The sequence below is a fragment of the Pimephales promelas genome, chromosome 16 (genome assembly GCF_988280905.1).
Source record: "Pimephales promelas chromosome 16, fPimPro1.hap1.1, whole genome shotgun sequence".
NCBI lineage: Eukaryota > Metazoa > Chordata > Actinopteri > Cypriniformes > Leuciscidae > Pimephales > Pimephales promelas.
In genome coordinates this window covers 23,008,807-23,018,079 of record NC_142784.1, presented here as the reverse complement: position 1 = coordinate 23,018,079, position 9,273 = coordinate 23,008,807, and the positions used below count along the sequence as shown (strand labels likewise).

The 9,273-nt window shown below is 38.4% G+C and overlaps 1 long non-coding RNA gene across 1 annotated transcript; it reads right to left on the bottom strand.

The window, feature by feature from the left end:
- Positions 1 to 4,280: 4,280 nt before the first annotated feature.
- On the bottom strand, positions 4,281 to 7,807 carry LOC120478461 (uncharacterized). The gene is made up of 3 exons (XR_005622724.2): positions 7,728 to 7,807; positions 6,407 to 6,482; positions 4,281 to 6,259 (listed from the first exon to the last, which is right to left on the bottom strand). It is a non-coding gene; the product is annotated as an uncharacterized LOC120478461 (long non-coding RNA).
- Between the last annotated feature and the right edge of the window lie 1,466 nt (positions 7,808 to 9,273).

Here is a 9,273-nt window from a genome sequence, read left to right as displayed (position 1 = left end):
ATTTTGATATCTCAGCTCTGGAAGGGTCTAAATCCTCCATTTTTGCACTCAGGTAAAAGTCTCACAGCCCTCTATCATAATCCAGAGTTTTGAGAAGATTGGACAAACTTAATTTTTCGCCCGAAAACGAAAAAAAACGAAAGGGGTAACACTGTCGTTTTTTTTTTCGGGTCGAAATTTAGAATTTTGATATCTCAGCTCTGCAAGGGTCTAGAGCCTCCTTTTTTGCACTCAGGTCAAAGTCTCGTGGCCCTCTATCAGAATCCAGAGTTTCTAGAAGATCAGAGAAACTCAAAATTTCGACCCGAAAAAAAAAACGACAGTGAAAAAAAACGAACCCCTTTCGTTTTTTTTTTTTTCGGGCAAAAAATTAAGTTTCTCCAATCTTCTCAAAACTCTGGATTCTGATAGAGGACCGTGAGACTTAAACCTGAGTGCAAAAATGGAGGCTCTAGACCCTTCTAGAGCTGTGATATCGAAACTCAAAAATTCGACCCGAAAAAAACCCGACAGTGGTTAATGCCATTATAAATATCTCAATATCTCAGCTCAGGAAGGGTCTAGAGCCTCCATTTTTGCACTCAGGTCTAAGTCTCATGGCCCTCTATCAGAATCCAGAGTTTCAAGAAAATCAGAGAAACTAAAAATTTCGACCCGAAAAAAAAACGACAGTGGTACCCCTTTCGTTTTTTTTTTCAGGGGTGAGAAATTAAATTTCTCCAATCTTCTCAAAACTCTGGATTCTGATAGAGGGCCATGAGACTTAGACCTGAGTGCAAAAATGGAGGCTCTAGACCCTTCCTGAGCTGAGATATTAAGATATATATAATGGCATAAATGCTACGCGGGATCTCAATAGCTCAGCTCTGGAAGGGTCTCTAGAGCCCACATTTTTGCACTCAGGTCTAAGTCTCATGGCCCTAAACAACCTAACATTACCAGCTGTAATATTTTCATGGGCAGTATTTTCATTTAAATGCCAGATACCTAATTCTTAACGGCACAATCAGTCTGTGTGATATTATATATATATATATATATATATATATATATATATATATATATATATATATATATATATCATATATTTGTTAATAGCAACTCTGAAGTGTCAAGTGTCTAAAGTTTGATTATGTTTTTAGGTGGAGCTGTCACTTGAGCAGCGATTTATAAGGGAGACGCAGTGCAACTACAAAGCTGGCTTGGGGCAGTCACAGCGCAACCATCTCATCAGGCTGCTCTACACTCTTGCTCACTTTGCCAAGATGGGCTACACATCTGTCCCCCCAACAACGTGCAAGACATCACTGATAATCTGTTTATGTATTTAGTTCTCTTTTGTTTTTATGTTTTTAAATAGTTTGTTCCTAATGCAATTTCTAATGTTCCGACCTGTTCCGGTTCCTTTTCCATACTTATACAAGGTTACCTTTACAAACCTAGACTATTCTGCCTATCATTGTTTTTGAATGGCCAGTTGATTTGAATTGTTTTCTGATGTTCTGGTTTCTTTTCCAAGCTTACATTACAGGCAGGCCATTTTACATTATTCCCCTGTACCAACTTCTATATACCTCTATATACTGTCTATAGCATATTAATGGTTGTTTTTTTTATGTTTTCTTATACCTGTTCTGGTTCCGGTATATTAAATTATACAATTATGAAGGAAATCATCCATGTGTAATACAATTGTACTTTATTGTTTAGATTGAGACACATCCAGTAGCATATACATACACACACATACATGTAAAACAATCAAATCACTCACAGGTATGTAAAAGTAAAAGAGCATGAGAAGTGATTATAAGGTCTGACAGAGACTGATCCTGTTACATACTGACTAGTATAAGGTGCTATGGTCACAAAGTTCACATATTTGTATAGATACATAAAGAAGAACAATAATGATGGTTACAGATTTGTATAGATTCTAATCTACCATAGTAACTTACACAGTCAACAACTCCATGTTACAGCTACCACCTCTAGCTGCTACAAGCTCGCAGAAACTGAGGTAAAGATACATCCATTCTTACGTTCAATGTAGTGGAAAAAACCTCCGATCCAGGTACTGTATCCCTTAAAGGAACACTCCGACTTTTTGGGACTTTAGCCTATTCACCTTACCCCCCCAGAGTTAGATAAGTCCATACATACCTTTTTCATCTCCGTGCGTGCTATAAGTCTGTTTGACGCACCCACCGCTAGCCTAGCTTAGCACAAAGACTGGATGTGAATGGTTGCAGCTTTCATACTAATCCAAATGAGTGACAAAATAACGCAAACATTTTCCTATTTACATGTTGTGGTTTGTATAGTCACAGAGTGTGCAAATATCAAGGCCATATGAGACACAGACATCTTTTGACCGTATAAATACTATATTTTCTGAAGGCGAAGCACTGCTACTTGGGCAGAGTGATAACCATCACCTGAGACGCACCGTGACGAGGAGCAGAGTGTTCGCTCAGTGTTGGAGTAAAGAGTCAGCAATTACTAACGTTAGATAGAAAAGCATAGTTTATCATGGGTGTTTGCTTCATTGTATGAGCTGTGACAATAAACAGGGGAGACCAGGTAAACAGTACCATGTTTCATTGATTTCCAACCAAAAACGCACCCAGATTTATAAATATCACATGAATAAATGATTATTATTACAGGAATCAATATATTTTAAATGCAATTTATTAGCTGAACCAAATGTATTCAACAGTATATATTATACAGTAAAATTGCATTACTATAGGATAGAATAAGGGGAAAGTAATAGCACAAATTGTTTTTGCACAATGAACTCACAGCCTATCGTACCCTTTTGCACGCTCAAGTTCGTTATTTCCATATTTCAAATTTAGGCTTCTAGGCGCGCCGCGCGCAGGGTGCAAGTTCAACGCGGTGAACGCGCTCTTTTTTTTTCCAAGCGCGTCCGCACCGCATCAAGATAAAAACATATTCATACCCTAATCATATAATAGTGTCACTAACGTTACATTAGATCTGGCTAATGGCACTGTTACAGTAGGTCATCTAAAAACATAACGGAATACTTACCTCAGCCGCAGGTGATCCACTTGTCCTGTCTGTGCTATCGATGGGATGGCCGTATCCTTCAGCACATTATGGTCCGTGTGGCAAATTCCATTTTTTCAAAATAGTCTTCCTCATTGAAATGTACCGAGCAAACATAATGTCCCTTGATAATCTATAGGTGTGTTTGGATAAATATCCAGAGTAAGTTAGCCATTTCTTCATCCAGTCAGCGTTTTTAGTTGGAATTCTGTGAAACATGGTTACCTCCCCTGTTTACAGTCGCAGCTATTTACAATAGAGCGAAAACCCATGACTCTAAACTACGCTTTTACTATTTATAAATTGCTGACTCTGTTACCCAAACACCGAGCGAACTCTCCGCTCCTCACCACGGCGTGTCTCCGGTGATGCGGTTATTACGCCGTCAACGTAGCAGTGCTTCGCCTTCAGAGAATAGTTCCCAGGTTTTATACGGTTAAAAGATGTCTGTGTCTCATTTGACTTTGTTATTTGTACATTATGTGACTATACAAATCACAACATGTAAATAGGAAAACGTTTGCGTTATTTTGCCACTCATTTGGATTAGTATGAAAGCTGCAACCATTCACATCCAGTCTTTGTGCTAAGCTAGGCTAGTGGTGGGTGCGTCAAACAGACTTATAGCACGCACAGAGATGAAAAAGGTATGTATGGACTTATCTAACTCTGGGGGGTAAGGTGAATAGGCTAAAGTCCCAAAAAGTCAGAGTGTTCCTTTAATTAACACAGCCCGGGGGATGTTGCAGTCACTGGCTCACTGCTTCACATTTTGCATCGTTAATTCGGGCAGGCAGGAAAGATTGGTGGTCCACACTGTGAGTTTTCATTGCTGGTGCTGCTGCTTCGCATGCATACTTCGGGGTGAGTGTAGCGGCGTTACGTTTTCAAAACGGCAGCCAGGTGAATAAGGCGAATTGAGATATTTATAATGGCATAAATGCTAAATGTGATCTCAATATCTCAGCTCTGGAAGGGTCTAGAGCCTCCATTTTTGCACTCAGGTCTAAGTCTCATGGCCCTCTATCAGAATCCAGAGTTTCAAGAAGATCAGAGAAACTAAAAATTTCGACCTGAAAAAAAAAACGACAGTGGTACCCCTTTCGGTTTTTTTTTTTTTTTTTTTGGGGGGGGGGGGGGGGGATTAAGTTTCTCCAATCTTCTCAAAACTCTGGATTCTGATAGAGGGCCATAAGACTTAGACCTGAGTGCAAAAATGGAGGCTCTAGACCCTTCCAGAGCTGAGATATTTATAATGGCATTAATGGTGCATGGGATCTCAATATCTCAGCTCAGGAAGGGATCCAGGAAGGGATCCTCTATCAGAATCCAGAGTTTCAAGAAGATCAGAGAAACTAAAAATTTCGACCCGAAAAAAAAACCGACGGTGGTACCCCTTTCGTTTTGTTTTTTTTTTCGGGGTGAGAAATTAAATTTCTCCAATCTTCTCAAAACTCTGGATTCTGATAGAGGGCCATGAGACTTAGACCTGAGTGCAAAAATGGAGGCTCTAGTCTAGACGCTTCCTGAGCTGAGATATTGAGATCCCACGCACCAATAATGCCATTATGAATATCTAATATCTCAGCTCAGCTCTATCAGTGGATTCTATCAGAATCCAGAGTTTCAAGAAGATCAGAGAAACTCAAAATTTCGACCCAAAAAGAAAAAAAAAACGACGGTGGTACCCCTTTCGTTTTGTTTTTGTTTTTTCGGGGCGAGAAATTAAGTTTCTCCAATCTTCTCAAAACTCTGGATTCTGATAGAGGGCTGTGAGACTTAGACCTGAGTGCAAAAATGGAGGCTCTAAACCCTTCCTGAGCTGAGATATTGAGATCCCATGCACTATTAATGCCATTATAAATATCTCAATATCTCAGCTCAGGAAGGATCTAGAGCCTCTATTTTTGCACAGTGGTACCCCTGTCGTTTTTTTTTGTTTTTTGTTTTTTTTTTGCCCGAAAAAATAAGTTTCTCCAATCTTCTTGAAACCAGAGCGGGACGAGGGCGTGGTGGAGCAAGCTGAGGGCGTGGCCAGGGCGGAGCAGGCCGCGCCTTTGTAAAGGGGGGCGTTCTGTCACATGCTGCATCCCAATTCACTTACTTATACTACGCCCTAAAAGTATGTACTCTTTTTGTGAGGAAAAAGTACTTTTGAGTGTGTAGCTAAAGAGTAGGCAAGCTTTGGGACATACTATCACGTCATCTTTAACGGACAGCTCTGTCGCGTGCTGCATGCATCCTGTCACCGTAAACTGCCCTGTCAATCATCTTGTCACAGTTAAAATCCTCCATTCTATCTAATTTGATTTCCTACCGTTTCTGAGAGCACGTTCATCTGCCAGTTGTGGGTCTTTCATGCTCTCCTCGTGTTTGCAAATTGAATATAATGATGGATTTAAAACGTAATGGCTAAACGTGTCTTTACAAAAGTTCACAATGCTGCTGCAAATGCAATATAATGTGGACAACATTGAATAAATTCAATTTCGTCAGGTTAGATACTGATAATTAATCACTCAAAGCTCTTTATCTAAACCTCTCTACACAACCGCGGGGACTCGCGCATCCTCCGTATCGACTACGTGTCTGTAGTTTTTTAACACTTTTTACTCGTGTTTGTAGTTCTAACCGTATCCTCGTCCAACGCGCAATGGTTTGTGGGCAATATCAGCCGTTAGAGTGTGCATCGATCTACACTTCGGATTCTGACCAGAAAAAGTAGACCATCCGGGTATCTTTGAAACACTCTTTTCAACATACTACGATTTGGGACGTACTAATTCTATTTTCGAATACTATTTAGGACGGATAGTATGCGAATTGGGACGCAGGGACAGTCTTCGTCTGCACAATTCTGTCTTCGTCATCTTCACTACACTTCCCAGCATCCTCTTGTCTCCACACCTGAATTCACTCCCTCAATCATCCACCTGTTCATCATCCTGATCATCTGTGTTACCTGTCGTCACCTTGTTAGTGTTCACTTTGTATCTGTATTTAGTTCTCTCTGTTTCAGTCTGTGCTAGTGTGTGTAATCTTCTGCCAGTTTTCCTTGTACCTGTTTGGAGTTTTTGAGTAAATGTTTAGCTGAAATGAAACTTAATGGGCGGGTGGGCTATCTCTTTGACTGGTGTGGAGTGGTTGGAAGGCCCTTGAACGCGCCGGCGCTTTCCCCTGGCTCCAAAAAGGGCAGGAAAAGACATGTAATGATAATTTATTAATTTGACATTACACAATACAAATACACACATTTCACTAGCTATAGTTTGAGAATTTAAATTGATGAATGTAAGGGACGAGTCAGTCTGACAAAGAAACCAAATACCTTGAAGAACCTAGTCATTTCTGTGTGGACACTGGGTCGGCCATCTCTCCCTCTTTCCTGACTCCTTCCCTGTCAGCTAGAATGACATGCCGTGTTCAGGAGACGCATCACATTATTTTGTACATGTTAATCTGGGTATGTGTTATCGTATTTGTTGCGAAACTAGACAACACCTTGGAGTCTCTGGGCTAATTTGATGTTGGGCACTGGGCCCAACAGGGGTAGCAGGGGAAGGTGTTGCATTTGTGAGCAAATTTAGGAGGTGTCTTGCTGAATTGACTACTATACTGTATACTTCTGGGTTGTCTCCCTGGCAAAAGTATACAAATTCGGCAGTAGGTTGGAAAAGCTATACAATACATCAACTTAATAACCCATAAAACAATATATAACTTAAATACTACCAAATCAAAAATTACAAAGTGGGATGTTTTCCATATTCCCAAGAAAATATATTGCAAAAAGTTATTCAAGTAAATGGCTAGCTATATCAATATAAAACAAATATTACTAAAAATAGGCACTATATTTATAGACCACAATACCATATGCACTATTGAATTTAATTAAACAAAACATCCAGCTTTCTTTCGAAGTGTAAATGTGCTATTTTTGTGTTCTAGTCAAGCGGAATTAGCTAACTTATCAATTCAAATGAATAGGGCTAGTGCTATGGTGTACAGTTATTGCCTGCCAAACACAGCGACACATAACTTACACGCTTACTACTCTCTCTCTCTCTCTCTCTCTCTCTCTCTCTCTCTCTCTCTCTCTCTCTCTCTCTAGACGCTCTAGAAAAAATGGCGATTTATACCACAAGAAAAGAAAAAATTGAGCAAAATGTTTCTAGCAGTTTGGTAGCAATTTTTGTAAAATTAGTCAAATCTAGGATTTTGATTGATTATCATTATTAATGCACGATTTTTTATCCTTTGAGGTAAGATGGTGTTTAAAGGTCCTTTGTGAAATTGTTGAAGAAGAGTTACTGTTTTGACAATGACAACCACGAGGAGAAGTTATCGGGGAAAAAATCACACTGAAGACATGACCAGTCTAACGTTACTTGGCGGCGGCTAATAATACTAGCTACGTTTGCAACAACATTTTCACCGGAGGCAGAGGCAAACGCTTAAAAATAATAAACACCAGGCAAAAATGTTGTTACCAGAGCTAGTAGGCTACCATAAAGACGTGGGATTATAGCTACTGTGTTAGCAACGTCGGGAGAAAGATTTAATTTCCCCCGTTTCTACAAAATAGCTAATAACATTAACAACAGTAAAGAAAAGATCGTTAAATCGTAAAAAAAAAATGTCATTACCGTATTTGTCCCAGCCGAATCCATGGTGTTGGTCACTGGTCACGCCAGTCGGCAAGTCAGAACTTCTTATACGTTTGTCAGACAGACTTTGTTTCATCATGGCGGGTAACATACTGTGCTCCAAAACATTGGTGCTGATTGGCCCATTCTCCAACTACCCGGATGTCTGTCTCAGTAACTTGAAATTGAATTTGAGAACTGCATCTGAATTATGAGAAGTGAATGTGAAGATATATAGTTTAATTTTCAGTGAGGACCAAATATTTTTGGACTTCAATTTCAAATTATACAATTCAGATTCAGTTTTTGAATAAATTCAATTTTAATTAAACAATACAATTTCAAATTATGTGATTTAAATTCAGTTTTTCAATCCAATTATTCAAGTTTAGCCATTCAAATTCAAATTTAAATGGTTCAAATTCAGTTTCTGGTAGCACATATTTCAGTCAATACAATATGTCGAAGGGGGTGCCCGCGGTTATGTAGATATAAATGTATCTTTCTAATAAAAACATTATGGTTTATTCTTTATACACCAATGAAAACATAGGTGTCATATGGGTGTCATATTGCATTTCTGTTTATATATACTTAAATGTTTACACATTGCACATTTAAAAGGATTGTTAACCCAAAAAATTAAAATGTTGTCATAATTTACTCATTTTCACGTTGTTCCAAACCTGTATGAGTTTCTTTCTTCTGTTGAACAACACAAAAGAAAATAATTTGAAAAATGTTGATTACCAGACAGCTGACAGTAGCCATTGACTTCCATATTAGAAAAACAAAAACTATAGAAGCCACACTTTGGCATGAATGTAACTCACTCAGTTCTCACAGTGAACATAAGGAACTTCATTTGATATAGCTAATAATAATACTTAATAATATTTGCTTGGGTATTTAGAAAAAGGTCAATCATGTCAGACTTTCCTCAGCTGCCTTACCAACATTTTTTGAAATATCATCTTTTGTGTTCAGCAGAAGAAAGAAACTCAGCAGGTTTGGAACAACATGAGGGTGAGTAAATGATGACAACAATTCAGTTTTGGTTGAACTATCACTCTAATGAGAATTGTTTTTTGGATCATCAAATATTAAACTCAGTTTTAAAAGATGAAGGTTAAATTAGTTTTGTCACAGTTAAGTGAATATAGGGAGGGGTGGAGGTATAAAATAATCTCAGCACTTTGCCAGTTATTCAAAAGTTAGTAATAATCGTGTTTATCAAGTATTCCAGACATTTTATTTTCTTTCAATATTGTTTTAATAATTGATATTATTGATTTTTCCCTGTGTCTCCAATTTCACTTTTCATATGATTGGTCTCTATCACTTTAAGAATTTGGTAATTTTTCATTGTTGACATGCCCCTACCCAGTGTATATTGTTTTACTATGGATACATTGAGCTGGAAATATTTCACATAAAAAGCTTAAATTATGGTTTTCATCATACTTTTTCAACTATTGTAGACATATAAAACAGCTCCCAGTCAGCAACATAGTGTTGTGAAATCCACACGTACCGGATCTGGGCC